General features: G+C 47.1%; 1 pseudogene across 1 annotated transcript in view; it reads left to right on the forward strand.

Moving 5' to 3' along the window:
* LOC309959977 (mitochondrial transcription rescue factor 1-like) overlaps nucleotides 1-18,969 on the forward strand; it is a 97,461-nt pseudogene extending 78,492 nt beyond the window's left edge. The window contains exons 2-3 of the transcript in view: nucleotides 2,367-2,498; nucleotides 17,957-18,969. The product of the transcript in view is annotated as a mitochondrial transcription rescue factor 1-like (transcript). The remainder of the gene's footprint in view (nucleotides 1-2,366; nucleotides 2,499-17,956) is intronic.
* Nucleotides 18,970-21,669: the final 2,700 nt, after the last annotated feature.

A 21,669-nucleotide genomic window follows, 5' to 3' on the forward strand; every position in this document is an offset into this window, starting at 1 on the left:
GCGCAGGCTCAGCGGCCATGGCTCACGGGTCCAGCCACTCTGCGGCATGTGGGATCTTCCCGGACCGGGGCACGAACCCGAGTCCCCTGCATTGGCAGGCGGACTCTCAACCACTGCGCCACCAGGGAAGCCCCTACCCCCATATTTTAAAAAAAATTCAAACATACACAAAGCAGAGAGAAAAATATGGTGAAAAATATGATGGACCCCCTTGTTCCCATCACCCAGCTTCTTCAATTAGCGATGCTGTGCTGTCATGTTTATTTTCGTCTCCCTTTTTTGTTGCATTAAAAAAAATTGGAAGGAAATTCCTATCACATGAAATTAACCCTTTTAAAGTGAACAATTAAGAGCATTTAATACATTCACAGTATCATGCCACTTATCTTCTACCTAGTTCCAGAACATTTCCATCGCCCCAAAAGGTAGGCATCCCCTATCCCCCCATCTCCCTGTTCCTGGAAACTACCAGCCTACTCTCTGTGCTTTTGGATTTGCCTCTTCTGGACATTTTGTATAAATGTAATCGTACCCTGTGTGACCTTTTATGTCCCCTATGCGTACCCTGGCTTCTTTCACTCAGCATAATGTTTTCAAGGTTCATCCATGTTGTAGCATGTATCAATGCTTCTTTCTTTTTAATGGCTGAGTAATATTCCATTGCACAAAGGTGTTACTGAGTCCAAGTTCGTACTGCTCACCACACGACAGGCCAATAAATCAAGAGACAAGTTGTTGGGGCAAGGAATAGCGACTTTATTTGGAAAGCCAGCAGACCGAGAAGATGGAGGAATAGTATCCCAAAGAACCATCTTCCCCGAGTTAGAATTCAGGCTTCTTTTATACTGAAAGGAGAGGGGGTGGTTGCTACAAACTTCTTGGTACCAGAATCCTTTGTTCTTGCATCTGTCCACGTAGGTCAAGTCACGATGTTTCTGTAAACCTCCAAGACAAATGCTATTTTCTGTTCTGCGACTTTTTATCTCTATATGAATGGAAAAGTGTTATACCTTTAAAGGTCAGAGCCTTGAGAATGGGCTATCCAGTATATTTCAGTCTACAGGCAACCTTCTTAACTTGTAGCAAAAGCAATAGAATACAAAGGTTAAAGTAAAGGAAACAGACCCGATATGGAGTCACATTTGTGACTTCCCTATTACAGAGGGACCACGTTTTGTTTATTTATTCATCAGTCAATGGATGTTTTGATGGTTTCCTGGAAACGACCCATCACTTCACCTGTAAATACTTCAATATGCTTCTGTAACACATAGACTAAAAAGAAAAAATAATCAAAATATTACTAACAGGCTTTATAAAGTGAACCCTAATTCTTTAAGATCCCCTAACACCCAGCCCAGTTTTGATTGCCCCTAACTGTCTAAACAATGCCACTCTCCCCCGTGAGGTGGGTCCTCCCACTTTGACCCCACCTTGGGAAAAACATGGGGCTCCTCTCTGCCCTAGATGCCTCTTATAAGAAAAACATACTGCTCACCTTTAAAAGGAGCCCCTTTAAAAAGAGAAAAAGGGTCACCCCACTTTTGGAAACCTAATTCTACGCATGCAGCAAACAAACCTATAAGACTTGCAATCAATTGCTTTTTTGCATCTAAAGACCCCAATTTTCTTCTCTCTGTCTTTGTGTTCAGATAATACCACCCCCTCCGCCTTAAGGGAGGAGGTAGTGGGGTGGTAAGGAGAAGCTGTTTCGAGAGTGAACAGAAAAGACTTGGGGGGGGCGGCTAGCATTGTTTTTGTAAGGGCGTCAATAATGTAGGTTGCAATCTGGCGGAGGGGAGATGGTTAAATTATAAGTGTGATTCCATATTCCCACTGCTTCACGCCTGTCACACACGCCACCTCCTCAAACCCCCCCTCCGCAAACCCCCTAAGTGGAAGAGAAAGAGCTCTCCTGTTACCACCTTTCCTCTGCTCCTTAAGAGAAGCCGGTCTGAAAGGAGGTAGAGTGGGTGAAAAACAGAATCGTTCCAGAGACTAGGGTCCTGCACTGTGCTGGGAGGTTGAGGTGCAGTGTTAAGGGGTGGAGAGATGAGAGTAAGAATTCCCTTTATTTTCCTCTGAGACGCAATGTGAGGACGGGGGGCTGGATCTGTCTCCCTGTGCTGGGTTCCTGTGCAGTACTTTGCTGGAGATGATCAGGAGCTGATGTGATGCTAGTTCTCCCCTGTCTCCTCCCAGCATCAAGGAAACCTCCTCCTCCTTCTCTTTTTCCCCCCTGGCAGCTGGCACAGCAGCCCCACTTGGTGCCTGCCTTTGTGGGGAGCCCTCAGCTTGAAGAACAGCTGCTCTTGGCACCCCCTTTCTCTCCTCTCGGGGGCCCCCTTTTCCTTTCCATTGGGCAGGCAATGGATGCGTGGACTTCAGCTGGCTTGGAGCCCTGGGTGCTGACAAGGTGGGACCTTCAGGGCAGCTGGAGGACTCTTTGCGCTGCCCAGTAACCACACAGCCTGAGCCCCGGAGCCGATGCGATACAGGTGAGTGAGCGATACAAGATCCTGGGGGCAGAGTCCTGCAGGCAGTCTAATCTTTATTTCCTTGCTGCAACGTTACCTGCATATGCAAAGGTAGAAACCCAATGACCCCCCCTTCCTGTGAATAGCTTTCCTTTGGGGGTGGGCAGTTTCTCTTGGTGGGGACAGACCCCTGATTTCCAGCTTATACTTGTTTCTCGATGAAAAATCCATTTTCTTTCAACTGCCCTTAGCTCCCTTGTAGTACTTGATGTCTCTGCCACCTGCCCTGGACATGTGACATTTCCCCAATGACTATAGTTTCCAAGCTAAGTCTAATTCTACTTTTTTATGTCCTCCCCACCCCATCACTCAAGTCTACATTAGTCTCTTTCTGCTTTAAGACCCAGGCAGTCTGGACAAGTGACAGAACTTGGAATCTTGCGTGCGTCCCCCTCCCCTATCGCCTACAGCTTTGTTGCGGGAGGCGGTCCCCGAAACAAAAGTTTGCGACGCCCGTGTAGCCGGGGTCCTTCTTTGCTGTGCTCAATGCAGCGTGAATGCGTTGGAAAAAGGGAGATGGCAGATGGCTGTTGAGGATAATGACACCGTCTTAGGAAACCAGTTGTTCTGTTTAATATTTAACATTCTCCCCTCCCTTGCTCCAAATGAAAAGCAGAGACAGCACTGACACCCCTCTAGACCAACCCCTCCCTTTTTAAAAATGTTTGGACAGAGTTGACTCTCCGGGTGGCTTTCATTTCTCGAGAAGTGAGAGAGACAGAATCCCTCTCCTCTCTCGCTCTCTCTCCGCTGACAGTTTCAGAGAACACGTGGCTGCCGCGGCTGGTGGGGGCAGAGGGGGAAGCGCCCCGCAGGCTGGGCTCCTCTGCCTTTTCCAGGGGCTCCTGCTTTCGGGGCTCCTGAGAGACTGAGCTGGGAGAAGGAACCAGAATAGAATGTAAACAGGAGGACGGAATACCTTCCCAGAGGTAGTAATCTCTGTTGAGGGTAAACGGACAGGAAGGGAGAGCTCATCCGCGTGCCCCATCTCTCCTTGGCTCCAAGCGAAGGTGCATTGAGGGTGGGGGGTCTCCGCTAGGTATCCGGGCTCCATCCTGAGTTTCCTGTTCTGAGTTGACAACTTCAGGGCAGACTTGCCATTTCCCATGCGGGCTCTTTCAAGGACAGTCCTAGGTGGGGAGAGGACGGGGGTAAGGTGGGGAGGAGGAGTCTAGGGTGTCTGTGGCTGACGCTGGCCCCTCATCCCCTACTCGGCTTCTAGTCCCTCCAATACCAAGCCCAGGCTGCAGGAAGTCTCCCAACTCCAGCCATCTTAGTAGCTGACTATTCCGTTGATATTGCTTTCCTCCAAGACACAGGGATTTGCAGAGTTACATAAAGATGTCACTCAGGGCAAATGCCACCCTCCCTCTAGATAAGACTGGTTTAAGTCAATGCTGCCCCTCCCCGTCCCCCAAAGTAAGGGGAAAGATCAGGACCGGGGTTCTGGAGGCAAAGGGCACATTTGACTTTGAACAAATTACTGGGTAAATGACCTGCAAAGTAATGCCAAGTGCAGCTCTTGGACATCACATGCTCCGGCAGAAGGTTTGACTTATTTATATTATTATTCTTTTCGAAATGTTAGCTTACAGGACCAGAGGGCCCTTAATGGTCAAGGGCAAGTGAGGGAAGATTCTATTCCAGGATCTTTCAATCTCACTGTCTTCATAGTGACAGACAGGCAAGGGCTCTTGGCAAGCTCTCCTACCCCTTCTGGCAAGGCCAAGCCTGTCTGATGGCGGACAGTGAGCCTGACTTAACCGAGTGGGAGGGGCCGCTGGTCAGAATCTCCAGACCTTCTTCTCAAAGTGCAGACCTTGGACCAGCATCCTCTGGGAATGCAGAGTCTTGGGACCCACTCAGCCCTGAGTTAGAATCTGCATTTGAACGGGATTCCGGAGCAGCTAAGTGCTGGTCAGAGTCTTAGAAGCCCTAGGGACATCACTCAGCCCCTTTGTGCTTCAGTGTTCCTAGCTGATGATCAGGCTAACCATGGCATCCCAGTGGTAGGGGTCCTGGGAGGCCAGGCCAGGTGATGCTCAGTGCTGGGCACATAGTAGGTGCTCACTAAATCTTGGCCACTTTTTTTTGCTGTTGCTGTTCTTGCAAGAGTTCATCAATGTAATTTGGTTTTTAAAATTTTTTTCTTTATTTTTTATTTTATTAACCATTCAGACCTACTAGAGAATGGACTTGAGGACACTGGGAGGGGGAAGGGTAAACTGGGACAAAGTGACATATATACACTACCAAATGTAAAACCGATAACTAGTGGGAAGCAGTCGCATAGCACAGGGAGATCAGCTTGGTGCTTTATGACCACCTAGAGGGGTAGGATAGGGAGGGTGGGAGGGAGGGAGATGCAAGAGGGAGGAGATATGGGGATATATGTATATGTATAGCTGATTCACTTTGTTATAAAGCAGAAAATAACACACCATTGTAAAGCAATTATACTCCAATAAAGATGTTAAAAAAAAGGAAAAAAATTGAAGTATAGTTAATTTACAATGTTGTGTTAGTTTTAGGTATACAGCAAAGTGATATATATATATATATATAATATATATATATATTCAGATTCTTTTCAGATTCTTTTCCATTATAGGTTATTACAAGATAGTTTGTATAGTTCCCTGTGCTATACTTGACTACTTTTAAATTTCTCTCCAGAGCAAAAGTGTGTATCCAATTTCTTTACTTTTTTAATTGTAAAATACACCCAACATAAAGTCTACTGTTCTCACCATTTTAAAGGGAACAATTAGACGGCACTTAGTATATTCAATAATGTTGTGCAACCATCACCTCTATCTAGTTCCAGAACTTTCTCTTCACACCAAAGCGAAGCTCTCTACCGATGAAGCAGTTATTCTCATTCCTCAGTCCCCCAGCAACTGGCAACCACCAATCTGCTTTCTGTCTTTACGGATTTCCCTCTTCTCCACGTTTCATAGAAATGCAGTCAGACAATAGGTGGTCTTTGTGTCCGGCTTCTTTTCACTTCTGATTTCTTCTGTAGTTCATGCTTCAGCTTTCCCTTTCTTCTGCACGTCCCACCCATCCCTCCCCTAAGACATGCAAGCCAGATGAGTATTGGAAACATATTCTGGACCCGACTAATCCACATGTTAATTCTTAGTGACCAAGAACAAAGTGTAGGGAGGCTCATCTTCAAATATTTTTTTCAGGACTGGAGACTGGGCTATTCACTTCTTTTTTTTTTCCTTTTCTAAAAATGGTTCCAATTTTGGTATCCAGCTATTTCCCCCCAGCAAAAACCATCACTACAATTTTTTTTTTTTTTTGCGGTACGCGGGCCTCTCACTGTTGTGGCCTCTCCCGTTGCGGAGCACAGGCTCCGGACGCGCAGGCTCAGTGGCCATGGCTCACGGGCCCAGCCGCTCCGTGGCATATGGGATCTTCCTGGACCGGGGCATGAACCCGTGTCCCCTGCAGCGGCAGGCGGACTGTCAACCACTGCGCCACCAGGGAAGCCCTACAATTTCTTTCAGCCTTAAGGGGATGCAGCTTTTAGACGATTTCTTGAGAGTTTTAAGATCCCAAGATGTGCAATAATTGCGTCACAGTGGCACACAGTGGGTACTCAGTAAATATTTGCTGAACAAACGAAGCACATCAGGACTAATAATTAGCATCGTAATGAGTTAGTGTCTTCACGTATTAATATGTTTGTAACCATCCACAGCCACTGGCTGGCAGAAGTTGCAGAATGAATGAGGGAGATTGTGAAATCCCCACTAACGCAAAATACCAAGAAGTCACAGACATGTATTGAAGGAAAAGTATTCCAAAGATGCAGCTGGTAGGTAAAACTACCCACCCACTCCTGAGAACACAGAAGAGAGCAAATGCTTAACAGTTTAGTTTAAGGGAGCAACATTAGAGGAACACTCTCCCCTGGGAGAAGTTTTATTCTTTTTTTCCTGGCAGTCTCTTCTTTTTCCTTTTAACCTTCCAGCACCAATAGAGTCAAGCAAGTTTAAGAATGATAAATGGTGTCCGGCGTATAGAACATGGGTCCAATTGTGCTATTGCCCTGGACAAGAGGAATAATTGATCTACCTTTTTTTTTTTGGCCCTGCGGCTTGCGGGATCTTAGTTCCCCGACCAGAGATTGAACCCGGGCCACCGCAGTGAAAGCACCGAGTGCTAAGCACCGGACCACCAGGGAATTCCCTGATCTACCTTTCAATAAGTGTTCATTGTGTCTTTCCTGCTGGCCAGGCACTGTACTAGGCTTTGAGGATTCAGCAGAGGGTGGAATCATAATGGTAGCCACAGTCATAATAATATCAAACACGTCTTTAGGGAATTACCATGTGTGGGATGCTGTTCCAGGCACATTATGTAGAAATGAAACGATTTAATCCCCACAAGAACTCGATGAAATATGTGCTCTCATCATCCTCATTTTACAGATGGGGAAATTGTAGCCCAGAGAGGTGAAGTGACTTGTCCAAGGTCACACAGCAGGATGGGGCAGATCCAGGATCCAAGCAGGTTGGTTGCAAAGCTGGGGCCATTTCTCTATCAACTCCCATCAGTCATTTGTTGAGGAATCTTCCAAGGGTAATAACTCCCCAGCACCTCTGGCGTGTCTCTCGCTCCTGCAGCCAGAACTAGCCCCATGCAGGGAGTGGCAGGTGCTGGAGGTAGAGAGCCATGGGCATTTGTGGGCAGGTGAGGGGTTTGGGCACTGACGAATTATCTTGGAGGCTTCAGAGCAGAAGCATCTTTTGAGATGGACTTTGGGGGTAGGGAGATAGAAGGGCATTCAGGATGGAGACAAAGAGTTGCAGAAGTTGGGGATGTGTTCAGGATTGGAAGTGAGGAGTCCTTTTGGGATTGGCCAACAGATGACCTGATAGTCTATGATGAATTTGAGGGAGGAGAGACTCAGAACACAGAGGAAAGTATTACGGTCCATCTGCATGGGGCAAATGAGGGCCTGAACCATGGAAAGTGGGAGAGGAAGTATGAGGTAGAATCAGCAGCCCTGATGATGAGTAGAATGTGGGGTGAAGGAGGGAGAGAGGGAGTCCCACAATGGTTGGTGTGATCAATTCCACTGCTTTTTGGGTTTCTTACAAATCTGACCTCTAGAGGATGCCTGAGAACACCTGAGTCAGGTCAAGTCGCTCCTCTGCTTAGACTCTTCCATGCCTCCTACCTTACTCAGAGCAAAAGCCAAAGTCCTCCCTGTGGTCCACAAGGCTCCATACCATCTGTCCCTGTCACCTTCCTCTATCACCTCCCCCCATTCATCCCCTCACTCGCTCCACCCCAGCCGCACAGGCCTCCTAGCTCTTCTTTGAACACACCAGGCACGTTCCAGCCACAGGGCCTTTGCACAGGCTGTTGCCTCTATCTAGACCGCTCTTCCCCCAGCCACCCTCATGGCTCCTCCCTCACCTCCTTCAGATCTTTACTCAAATGCTTCTTTCCCACTAGGGTCTTTTCTGACCACCTTCTCTAAATGACATTCTCCTTCCCCTTCCTTTTCCTCCTCTCCTGTTTTCTTTCCTCCATCGGCATATTTTACTTGTTTATCTTGTTTCTTGTCTGTCTCCCCCTCTAGAATGTGAGTTTCATGAGGGCAGGGACCATGTCTGTTTTGTTCACTGCTGGGTCCCCAGTGTCTACAACACTGCCGGACACACAGTAGGTGCTTAGTGAATATTGCTGAATGAATGAATGAATGAATGAGTGATGGGGAGGGTAATAGAGCCGTGAAACTGAAGTTGGGAGGAGGATTCCTTAAGCCCTGGAGGTCTCCCATCCTTTCTCCTTCCTAAATCCCAGTCAGTGTACTGAAGCCGTGAAAACCATCTGGCGGTGCCAGGGGATCTGTTCATCCTGGGGGGAGGGAGTGTGTGTATCCCTGTGCTGTGATGGGCAATTGAACGAGCGGGTGAAAAATGAGACCAGCTGTGACATGGTTTTTACTCACCGGGGATGGACCTTTGCAGCCGTATTCACAGCTATGCTGGCATGCTGGTCCCAGCCTAGCCTTCAGCCTTTGCCATCTGGCCTGGCATTTTATTTAGCTCTGTTCTCCTGTATGTGGGGCAATTCTGGAGTTTGGCCCCAAGCGATGAGAGCTCTTGTTGGCTCTGGTTTTTTCCTTTCACCTTGCTCTTAGCTTCTGGTTGCAAAGGTGGGGTATGGGGTGAATTCACACTGCCTGAGATGGGGTGGCTTTGGGTGGTCTGAATCAGCATGAGAGCTCTGGTCTGCGTCTAGATCTACTTATCGGTGCCCTCAATAAGTGGGTATTTGATGCTGGGAGGCAAGAAAGCTGAAATTCTAGGGTAACTGTGAATATTTAAGTACCTTCAAGAAGATGGAGGGTGGAATTCTCCGGCGGTCCAGTGGTTAGGACTTCGAGCTTCCACTGCAGGGGGCACGGGTTCGATCCCTGGTCAGGGAACTAAGATCCTGCATGCTGCACAGTGCGGCCAAAATAAATTAAAAAAAAAAAAAAAAAGATCAGGAATTCCCTGGCAGTCCAGCGGTTAGGAATCTGCGCTCTTACTGTTGGGTTCAATCCCTGGCTGGGGAAATAAACCCCCACAAGCCACGTGGCACGGCCAAAAAAAAGAGAAGGTGGGTGGATGTTTCTGGATCACCTGTTAAGAGTTTTTTTGTTTTTTGTTTTGTTTTAATTTATTTTATTTTTGGCTGAGTTGGGTCTTCGTTGCTGTGCGTGGGCTTTCTCTGGTTGCGGCGAGCAGGGGCTACTCTTTGTCGTGGTGTGCAGGCTTCTCATTCCAGTGGCGTCTCTTGTTGTGGAGCACGGGCTCTAGGCACGTGGGTTTCAGTAGTTGTGGCACACGGGCTCAGTAGTTGTGGTGCATGGGCTTAGTTGCTCCACGGCATGTGGGATCTTCCAGGACCAGGGCTCGGACCCGTGTCCCCTGCATTGGCAGGCAGATTCTCAACCACTGTGCCACCAGGGAAGCCCCTGTTAAGAGTTTTTCTACACTTTTTTTTTGGTAAAACAGACATAACATAACTTTTACCATTTTAACAATTCTTCAGTGGTATTGTGTACATTCATAATGTTCTGCATCACCACCATTCATCTCCAGAACTCTTCTCATCTTCCCAAACTGAAACTCTGTCCCCGTTAAACACTAACTCCCATTTCCCCTTCTCCCAGCCCCTGGCATCCAGCATTTTACTTTCTGCCTCTATAATTTGACCTCATATATGTGGAATCAAACAGTACTTGTGCATTTGTGACTGGCCTCCTTCACTGAGCATAATGTCCTCAAGGTGCGTCCATGTGGTAACATGTGTCTGGATTTCCTTCCTTTTCAAGGCCAAATAATATCCCATGGGATATTTTGTTTATCCATTCATCCATCGATGTGCATTTGGATTGTTTTCCTGTTACCAGTCAACACTCCCACCAACAGTGCATGAGGGTTCCCTTTTCTCCATATCCTTGTGAGCATATGTCATCTCTTGTCTTTTTGATGACGGTCATTCTAAAGGGTGTGAAGTGATACCTCACTGTGGTTTTGATTTGCATCTCCCTGATGATTAGTGACGTTGAGCACATTTTCATGTGACTGTTGGCCATTTGGATGTCTTCTCTGGAAAAAAATGTCTATTTAGTTCCTCTGCCGATTTTTTAATCAATTTTTTTGTTGGTTTTGCTACTGAGTTGTATGAGTTCTTTCTAGATTTTGGATACCAACCCCTTATCCCATATATAGTTTGCAAATATCCTTTCCCATTCTGTAGATTGCCTTTTTGTTTTGCTGACGGTTCCTTTTGCTGTACAGAAGCTTTATAGTCTGATGCAGTCCCACTTGTTGATTTTTGTTTTTATTGCTTCCTGTTAAAAGTTTTTACTTCTAGGTAGAGTCTTAACACTTGCTCCTTACCTGGCTACCTGCTCTGGAGATTGTCTGTTCAGGGTCCGGATATCACTTTTACTATCAGCCAAATAAGACATCTGGAAAGTGACGAATGCATTTGAAGGTCAGCTCAAAATGACATTTGGATTAGCTTCGCCTTGGTTGTTAGAATCCACGGTCTGTTGAAGTTCACACTCTTCAGCCTAGAACTCAGGAGGGGATACCATTTCTTTCCGTGGGTCTTAGCAACCCTTGTTTTGTCTGGGGCTAGATTAAGATGGCTTATTGACAGATCTTAGCACACGGAGCAAGATTGGAAGGAATGAGACTGCCTAACAGAAGCTCAAACAACAAGCAGAAGAAAGAGAATGAAGGCTGAGAGAGAGAACAAGAGGAAAGAGGTGAGAGGAAATGATTTCTTGCAGAGATGCTATAATTAGCTCTCTTTTTAAAAAAAACTTTATTGGAATATAATTGCTTTACAATGGTGTGTTAGTTTCTGCTGTATAACAAAGTGAATCAGCTATACGTGTACATATATCCCCATATCCCCTCCCTCTTGTGCCTCCCTCCCACTCTCCCTATCCCACCCCTCTAGGTGGTCACAAAGCACCAAGCTGATCTGCCTGTGCTATGCAGCTGCTTCCCACTAGCTATCTATTTTACAGTTAGTAGTGTATATATGTCAATGCTACTCTCTCGCTTAGTCCCAGCTTACCCTTGCCCCTCCCTGTGTCCTCAAGTCCATTCTCTACAACTGCGTCTTTATTCCTGTCCTGCCCCTAGGATCATCAGAACCACTTTTTTTTAGATTCCATGTATATGTGTTAGCATACGGTATTTGTTTTTTTCTTTCTGACTTACTTCACTCTGTATGACAGACTCTAGGTCCATTCACCTCACTACAAAAAACTCAGTTTTCGTTTCTTTTAATGGCTGAGTAATATTCCATTATACATATGTACCACATCTTCCTTATCCATTTATCTGTTGATGGACACTTAGGTTACTCCCATGTCCTGGCTATTGTAAATAGTGCTGCAATGAACACTGTGGTACATGTCTCTTTTTGAATTATGGTTTTCTCAGGTTATATGCCCAGTAGTGGGATTGTTTGCTGGGTCATATGGTAGCTCTATTTTTAGTTTTTTAAGGAACTTCCATACTGTTCTCCATAGTGGCTGTATCAATTTACGTTCCCACCAACAGTGCAAGAGGGTTCCATTTTCTCCACACCCTCTCCAGCATTTACTGTTTGTAGATTTTTTGATGATGGCCATTCTGACCAATGTGAAGTGGTATCTCATTGTGGTTTTGATTTGCATGTCTCTAATGATTAGTGATGTTGAGCATCTTTTCATGTGTTTGTTGGCAGTCTGTATGTCTTCTTTGGAGGATTGTCTATTTAGGTCTTCCACCCATTTTTGGATTGGGTTGTTTGTGTTTTTGATATTGAGCTGCATGATTAGCTCTCTTTTTAATGAACGCTTTGGTGTTCTCAACAGGATGCCACACCTGTGTAGATTCCCCTTGAATGCAAAGATTTCAGAGCACAAGAAAAACATTCATTGAATGAAACCAGTGTTGCTTCCATCAAGTAGTATATTAGTTAGGGAAAGGCTATGGACTTACTGATGTCCCCCTAAATTCATATGTTGAAGACCTAACCCCCAATGGGATGGTATTTTGAGATGGGAGGTAATTAGGTTTAAACACGGTCATGAGGTTGGGACCCTCATGATTGGATTAGTGTCCTTATACAAAGGGATACTAGAGAACTCGTTCTCTCTTTCTCCTCCATGTGAGGACACAGAGAGAAGGCGGTCATCTACAAACCAGGAGGAGAGCCCTCCCCAGGAACTGACCTGGTCTTGGACTTCCAGCTTTTTGAACTGTGAGAAAGTAAATGTTTGCTATTTAAGCCACTCAGTCTATGATATTTTGTTATGGCAGCCCGAGCTGACTAAGTCAGGAATGCTGCTGTAACAGGTAGGTTCCCAGTTGGATAAAAAGTTAAACACAGCAGACGTTTGTTTCTAAACCACCTGATTGCCCTGGGAGGGTGTTCCTATTCAGTGGATGGCTCTCCTCCTCCACACAGTGACTCAGGGACCCAGGCCACCATGCTTTCGTGGCTCTACCACACAGGGGGCCCTTAGTGTCTTCCATATCTAGCCAGGAGAGGAGAAAGGGAACTTATTGAGGGCACACCTGCTTCTTAAATCTTTGGCCCAGGGTGATACTCTACACTTCTGCTCACATTCCATGGGTAAAAATGAGTCACATGGCCATACCAATTCAAGAGGAGCTGGGAGTTTAGTCCCTGATCACTATCTATTCCCCAGGATGTTGCCTTCATTTTGGTGGCAGTATCTGTCAAATTTTAAAACGCACATAATCTTTAAAATATTGATAGCAAGGCCACTTCTAGAATTCATCCTACAGAAAAACTTGTAGCAGCTTCATGGGGACTTATGTACAAAATGATGGCTACAACATTTTGAGGAACAGCAAAAAATGAAAAAGAGCCCAATGTCCACACTAGATAAATTCTATGGAGTCATTAGAAAACCCTATAGGAACTGGTGTGGAATGTCACTTAAGATATATTATTAAGTGCAAAAAAAGTCACAGACTTTTATGTATATATGTTTATGTACATATATGCATCTATATAGATACCTATATATATGGATACATATAAATAATCTCACAGTTTTTACAAATTCTTGTAAAAATTATTCTACATGATTGGGATTGTGTATTAGTTTTTTTGTGCTGCCCTATCCAATGACCACAAAATGACTAGCTTACCAACAGCATGCGTTTATGATCCCACAGATTCCATGGGTTGGAAGTCTGATAGGCTTGGCTGGGTTGCAATCTAGGTGTTGGTGGGCTGTGTGCCTTTCTGGACACTCTGGGAAGAATGCTTTTTCATTCAGGCTATTGGCAGAAGTTGGTATTAAGCTGTTGCAGGACTGGGGTCCTGTTTCCTTGTTGGCTGGAAGCTGGAGGTTGTTCTCAGCTTCTAGAGGCCACCAGCATTCCTTGGTTTGTGGCCCCTTCATCTCAGAACTGATGACCATGGGTCAAGTCCCTCTCATGCTTCTTATCTCTCCTGCTTCACCTTCCATAGCATCTCTGACCTATTCTTCTGCCTCCCTTTTCTACTTTTAAAGGCCTATGTGATGACCTTGGGCTCATAGGGATAACCCAGGATACTCTCCCTATTTTAAAGCACGTAACCTAATTCCACTTTCTTTTGCCATGTTATGTAACATACTCATGTACCAAGATCATGGGGGACAAAATCCTTCCTACCCCAGATTGTTTATGTTTTGGGAGAAGTGCCTGGCAAGGAAAAAGCTCAGTGTCAGACTCTGGGTTGGACCTCAGAGAGAGGCCTTGGGAGTCCCAGGAAACCTGGATCTACATCCCTACCTGTCTGCTCCAGGCTGATTGACCTTGAGTGAGCCATCGCACCTCTCTGAACCTCAGTGTTATCTGTAACACGAGGGAGTAGATTTCCCACTTCCCCTGGGACTTGTGTTTGGGTGGGGATATCTGGCTTATATCCCTTTTTCTGCCCAATTCAAAGCTTGATTGTAAGGAGGAAGGGCATATCTAATTTCTCTTAATGAATTTAGTATGATTATTTTAGCTTTAAAAATATTTGTAATGATGTAACAAATATGCAGAAAACTGCACAAATGAATTTTTACACACGTCTGTATACTGTTTCCCCACCATCACCCAGGTAAAGGTTTAAGGAATTTCCATCCCCTCAGTGGGTTGTCAGGTTAAGCAAATTAAAAAAATATCGGAGACCACTAGTTAAATTTGAATTTCAGATAAACAATGAATAGATTTTTATCATAAGTATATCTCATATAGCTAGACATCCTGTGTTTTATCTGGCAGTCCTACCAGTAGGCTCCCTTGTTGTTTTAGCCCAACACCCCTTCCACCCCAAAGGTCAACAATATTCTGACTCTCATCACCATAGATTAGTTTTACCTGTTTCTGAATGTCATATCAGTGGAATCACACAGTGGGTCCTGCTCTGTGTCCGTCTGTGAGATTCAACCACACTGCCTGTGGCATATTCTTTTTCATTGCTGTGTAGTATTCTGTTTGATGGATGCATCACACCCTATTTTACTATTTTCTTGTTGTTGGACCTTTGGGTTGTTTCCAATCTTAAGCTACTATGAATAGAGCTTTATGAACATGACTTTCAGTGGCTAGATGCAGTTAGGGGTGAAATTACTGGCTATTTTTAGTTTTAAAATTTTCCTCCCAAATGGAGAAAAAAGACATCCTCCCACACCAGTGAATAAATTGAAGCCTTGTAGGGTTACATTCCAGGCCCTGCCTGGTCTTATTTTTGTTTCCTGGATGAAGGAACTCGTGGGGCATTTTTGAGTTCCCATCCTCTCTAATGTGTTTAAGGAGCCTGTGAAGTTTTAGAGAACGCTTTTCCTCTACTTTTATTTTAATTTAATTTTTGTATTAAGATTTTTTAAATCACACTTTATTTTTATTTATTTGTTTGGCTGCCCTGTGTGGCTTGTGGGACCTTATTGATAGCTCTCCAACCAGGGATCGAACCCGGGCCCTCAGCAGTGAGAGGGGGGAGTCCTGACCACTGGACTGCCAGGGAATTCCCTTAATTGATTTTTTTATTGAAGTATAGTTGATTTACAATGTTATATTAGTTTCAGGTATACAGAAAAGTGCCATATATATACATATATATATTCCTTTCCAGATTCTTTTCCCATATAGGTTATTACAGAATATTGAGAATAGTCCCCTGTGCTATACAGCAGGTCCTTGTTGTTTATCTTTCTTATATTTAGCAGTGTGTGTCTGTTACTCCCAAAATCCTAATTAGGAATCCTATCCCTCCCCCTTATCTTTCCTCTTTGGTAACCATAAGTCCTCTACTTTTAGGTACCATATCTTTTACTAATTTTTAGTAGTTTCACCTGTGGGTAGTGAAGCCTGGTGCCCAGCCCAGCTGTGTAAATGTCCCTGTCCATGTGGGGGTGGTACACAGAAGGCCCCCAGACTTCCCTGCTGTCCCTCCCTCCCTGCTTTTCCCCCGGTAGCTCCTGGACCAGCCTGTATTAATCAGGAGCATCTCCAGGTACCATCTAGTTGCTATGGCAACTCAGGCTGGTCCAGGCTTGGCAATGGGGGTCAACCCCACCCCCCCCCTCAAGTGTGGTTTCAGTTTGGATTCGGGGAAGTAGACACACGCGATACCTGGTACTTCAGGGAAGTTCTATTCTGATTACATTAACAGTAAGGTTTTTTTGTGGCCTCAGGCTTAATGCCGCTTCTTTTCTTCTATTTGCTTTTCCCTCATTGTCATCTCTTTGCACCGTCTATTCGTGGAACCTGGCTGCTTCTAGGGGAAGCAAACCCCACATGCTTTGCCATTTTCTCTGCACTGTGGTTGGACAAACAGAGAGAGGGAACAGCACACCTCGTCACGGGCCCCCGCAGGTGCCAGGGAAGGACACCTGGCTGGAAGCGCCCGTTGGCCGGGGATGTGTTTGTTTCTTGTGTGTACACACAGGACAGGTGGGGCTCTGTTGTTAAAAGCACCTGTGAGGGCTCTGCAGAGCACTCTGGATGGTGTTTGCTTGAGCAGCTGTTCCCCGCCCTCCCCCAGCTTCCAGGCTCCACCCACCTGCCACAATAGCCACCTGAGAGCCAATGTTGACCAAGCGCTTTCCATGGCCTGGTGCTGTGCTCAGGGCGCTGCCTTCCCACGGGTTAACCCACTGACCCCTCACAATGGCTCTCTGTACTACTTATGATTATCCCCACCTCGTGCAGGAGAAGACAGAGACTCAGAGGATTAAGTAATGCTGGGGACCACACAGCTAGTTGATTGCGTGCTGGGGTTGGACCAGGCTCTGGAATAAGCCTTCTTTCCCACCACGCTTCATCCCTTCCTTACTTAGGAGAAGTCCTGGAGCCCCGGCAGCAGTTTTCTAGGTGCTTGATGATGTTTTCTTGGGTAGACGCAGCGCTAAGACCATTCATTCAGGTAAGAAATATTTAAGGTGTCAGGGACCCAATGGCAAACGATACAGGTCAAGATCCTTGTACGTATGGCACAAACATCCTGAGATAAAGCCCCACGAGGAAGACCTCATTGGAAGCTGTGATGGGGAGTGCCTGCATCTGACCCTAGCCTGAATGATGAGAGGAAGCTGAACCATCAGAGATGATGAGTTGGTCTTCTTAGGAGAGGCTGGGAGAGCTCTCATTTCTTTGAAGCCTTTAAGCAGAGCAAGAGGAAATAGTCAGGAGGGAGATTAGCCTCTACTCCCACACCTGGTTCTTTGCACCCATCTCCTTACACCTCTGGGTGTTGAGGTGACTCTTGCAATATTTGTGCGTGAGACTTAGGCTCCTAATTCTACTTCATTCATGCCGGCCTTCCAGTGGGTTTACTTTTCTTGGACAGACACTGGGAGGCTAGTGGTGGGGGCTGATAGGTGGAGAAAATCAGTCTGAGGTTAAAAATATGCTGTTGGGTGAGCTGTGGTTCTGAAAGCCATGGGCCATCTCACTCCTAGAAGAACCAAGGTCCTGAGTGATTTGCCCCATCGCCTCCCCACCCTCATCTCCTCTACTCTCCTCCTCACTCACAGCTACCCAGGCCCCTTTGTTGTTCCTTGAGCAAGTCACACACAGCCAAGCCTCAGGACCTTTGCATGTTCTGTTCTCTCTGCCTGGAACACTCTTCTCTCAGATACCCAGCAGAACTACTGCATCACCCCCTTCAGGCTTCTGCTTAGATGTCACCTCCTCAGTGAGGCCATCTCTGACCCCCTATTTAATACAATAACCAGCCCACCCATCACTTCCTGTCATCCTCTGCGGTGAGCGGAATTGCATCTCCTGCCCCCAAATTCATATGTTGAAGTTCTAACCCACAGTAGCATGTGACTGTATTTGGAGAGAGGGTCTTTTAAAGACATAATTAAGGCTCCTCTTCCCTGCCTACACTCCTGCCAGGTCTCCCTGTGAGTCTATCACATCCTGCCTGGGTCTGGCCAGCTTGGGATGCCCTGTGGACCCCGGGGGCTGTAGGGTCCGTGGGAGCCCAGTGGGATGAGGCTGTCTGCCCCTGGGCCTGGCTGCTCCTGCTGGCAGCAGGCGCAGATCGGGAGCTCAAGGATGCTGGTGTCCAGTTTCCCTTGACCTTGAGGACCCGGGAAGGTCATTTGCACCATGTCTATGGCTAGTGTCAGATTGCCCAGCAGTGTTTAAAGAAAGTCAGATGCCTGGATTGGACTCTGCAGAGACACCTTCACACGAACACTGTGCTTCCTGGAATCAATACTTTTGTTTTTCTAGTACCAAGTTAAATGCGTCACATTATAAAACATTTTTGTTTTTTTGGCCGCACTGCACAGCTTGCAGGATCTTAGTTCCCCGAACAGGGATTGAACCGGTTGCAGTGGGAGCACAGAGTCCTGATCACTGGACTGCCAGGGAATTCCCATAAAACGCTTTTGTGTAACATTGTCTCACTGAGACTCCCAAGGCTTTTAATATCTCCAGAATATATTTTCCAATTTTCCATAAGACTCAAAAGTCATATAAGCTCTAAGAAATCCACTAAAAAGACTCTTCAAAAAGTAGAAGATGGAGGGGACTCTGATGAAGAGAGTGACCATAATGAGTGAGCAGGAAGAGAAGCCTGAGGACGACCCCACTGGGGTCAAAGATTATAAAGACCTGAACGAAAGTAGCTCAGTCTTTTCGGTAGGATGTTATTCAGAAGCTAGGCCTAGATATCAGAAGAAATAAAGTCAACCCCACAAAGGTGAACTCAGGCTAAATGGGGGAAAATTATGGAAGAAAAGCAGCATGGTGAAAGTGGGAGATAGGTTGGATCTTCTAATGGGAGAGGATAAAGAAGCAGAAACAGAGACGGTGATGCAGATTCTCCTGAAAAAAAAAAAAGTGTTTAAAGAGAAGACTGGCAGTGAGAAATACAGAGTAGTGTTCCGACAGTGGAAGAAATGGAAATTGCCTAAACAGAGTATGCTCAAATAAATGGATTCCTTTTCAGCAATAAACCTGCTTTTTAGTGGTGGGGGAAGGGGCCAGGTTAAAGAGAGGACTTTTAAAAAAAAAATAAAGTTCTCCTACCATTTGGGGAAAAAAAGAAAAAAAAAAAGAGGTAATTAAGGTAAAATGAAGTGGAAATTAGGACACAGACACACCCAGAGAGGAGACCATGTGAAGACACAGGGAGAAGCCAGCCATCTATAAGCCAAGGAGAGGCCTCAGAAGAAACCAACCCTGCTAACACCTTGATCTCAGATTTGCAGCCTTCAGAATTGTGAGGAAATAAATTTCTGTTGTTTAAGCCACCCTGCATGTGGTACTTTGTTATGGCAACTCCAGCAAATGAATATACCTTTCCTGCTTAATTGCCCTCCACTGCACTTTTCAGCTCCTAATCCCCACATGATGTACTTATTTTGTTCAGCGTCTACCTCACCCTCTAGAACCTCCATGCCACGAAGAGGGAAACATTTGCTTGTCTCATTTACACTGTGTCCCCAGCACCCAGTGCAAGGCCTGCACACAGTGGCTGCTCGCTCAGCGTTTGTTGAGTGAATAAGTGAATGAAATGGAGACAAAGATCTTTTCCGGGCTCTCAGTCCCTCTGGGGCTGAATATCCACCTGATACATTCATGAGAGGCAAGAACTCTGTCTCTTTTCTCTTTTTAAAGAACCAGCCAAGGTGGCAAAGAGCGGGCTCACTCACAGATGGCCATACCCTGTGTGGATTTTTAAAACGACCTTTGAACTCGCCCTTTTAGTTTTCTAAATGACACTCTGGGGCTCACAGGACCCAGGGACCAGCCGAGAGTGAACAAGCAGGCTCTTTATGACCCATTTTGCCGAGGGCAACACTGAGATGCTGAGAAATACGGGGTCCCACCCTCCGTGGCGGGCACCTGGGAGGTGCTGCTCTGCGACACAGCCTCGTGGTCTTTTGCTCCATGGTGCTGCCTCTGTTGCTGGGCAGCTCCTAAGAACTGGCTTCCCAGCCCCGAGTTGCCAAGGAAATACTAAATCCCGTTGGGCCGGGCCTGGGGTGTATTTTGACTTCCTGTAAAGGAGGCCAGCCCCCTGTGCGGTCCTCCGACCTCCCTTCTCTTCCTCCCTGTGTTTGCTCTCTGCATCCCCCTTACCTTCGCTCTTTCTCGCTCTCTTCTCTCTCCTCCTCTAGTTTCATCCCGGGCTGGAGGCAGAAGACCCTGGGATTTCTGCGTGAGGCCCATGGATGTCGAAGTCCTCCCGGGTCCTGGACCCCATGTTCTCGCCCCGCAGTTATGATGCCCTGCACGACCGCGGCTTGGGGCCTGCAGGTACGGACGGCGCCCCCGCGGGCACAGGCAGCATCCCTCAGGACTCGCGGACCCACCTGATGAGCGGCGGCTGCAAGGGCCCTCCCCTGAAGCGGCGGGGCGGCGTGGTGGACCACCGGGATGTCATCTTGGCCCACCAGGCGCATAAAATCCACAGCACCCCCCAGGCCAGGAGGAAAGAATGGGAGTGAGTATGCACGGGGTGGACAGCCAGCCCCAGCCCGGGACAGGGACCCGGCTTGGGGAGCAGTAAACGGGGTCTCTTGGGGTCAGGTAACGCTTCTTTCTGACAAGCTTCTGCGGCGGGGTGGCGGAGGTGGGGGTTGGCGTGCGGGGGCGGATTCAGACGGCTGGGCTGGTTGCTGAAATCTCAAATCTCAAATTCCTTCCCAGCCTGTTGATCCATACCCGCTGCCTGGAGTCCCTTCTGTGAACCCCTGGGGCACCCACGGGGCAGCAACAAAGGGGTTAATTATGGGCGTGGCGGGGCGTGCTCGCAGGACTCTGCTCCGGGGTTCTGTGAGTGTCCACTCAGAGGGGTTGGCAAATCTTTCCAATGGGATGGACATTTCCGAACCAGGATGAGAAATGCCACTTTCTGGTGGGGGGGGGGGACGGGGGGGGGAAGCGGGAATCACACTTGCACCTCAAGCCCTGAGCTTAAACCTGAGAAGTGGGGTGGGCAGGGGGTGGGTGCCGGGTTGGGAGGATGTGGTGAGTCCGGTGACTCTGGGGTCCTGGGACCCTTTTCTCTTTGCCAATGACGCCCAAAGTGGGTCTTCTCCTGGGAGCCACCATAGGGTGGAAGGGTGGGCTTTGAGACAGCTCTGCTGTGTGGTCTTGGGCAAGTGACCTCTCTGGGCTCGATCACCACCCCTGAAGTCTCTCTTTCTGGGCTGTTGGAGGGTTGAAGGCGGTTTGTGTGAAGGCTGTCCCCCCGTATGGAGGGAGAGCTGGTACTTTTTTCTTTTTCTTTTTCTCAAGAGCTTCTCTGGCCAAGGCTCAGAGCTGAGTGGATTCCTGGGCAGACAGCAGGGAAGTGGGATGTGAATATGAGTTTAGGGCTCTTGGAGCTGAGGCTGACGAGGACACTATCACTCCTGGGGACCCGGCAATCGCTTCTCCCACCCACTTCACGCCAGCCAGTCTGACCTCTAGGAAGCTAACGATGTCTTCACCAGGCTTCCTTCTGTCTGCTGGAAGGGGGAACTGGGTTACAAATGCCAGTTGGCTTTGGAGTGTGCTGATGAGGAGTGTGCAAGTACAGAGTGCAATGAAAACTGTATTATCGAAAGGAGCCAGTGCTCATTTTGAATTGGAGGGCTTCAGGTTAGGTGAGAAAGGTGGAGCCCATGTGGCCTCTGAGGTGGTTTCCTGAGGTTAGGCTGACATCTGGTGGCACATTCAGGCATCATCTAGAAAGGCAACGTGGTGACCAAGCTTTATTTTTTTTCCCCCATGCTGTCTTCCTTTTGACAATCTCTCCTCTCCATCCACACATCTAGCCACCCACCCACCTGTCCATCCATCCACTCACCCACACATCCACTCACCAATCATCCATCCATCCAACCATCCACTCACCAATCTTTCTATCCATCTATCCATTCATCCACCTCCCCATCCATCCATCCCTTCACCTGTACACATTTCCATCCATCCATCCATCCATCCATCCATCCATCCATCCATCCATCCATCCATCCATCCATCCTTCCATCCATCCTTCCATGCACACACTTACCCATCTTTCTATCCATCTATCCATTCATCCATCTCCCTATCTATCCTCCCATCCATCCTTACATCCATTCGCC

This window comes from Leucopleurus acutus, assembly GCF_964270905.1.
Source record: "Leucopleurus acutus genome assembly, chromosome: 3".
NCBI lineage: Eukaryota > Metazoa > Chordata > Mammalia > Artiodactyla > Delphinidae > Leucopleurus > Leucopleurus acutus.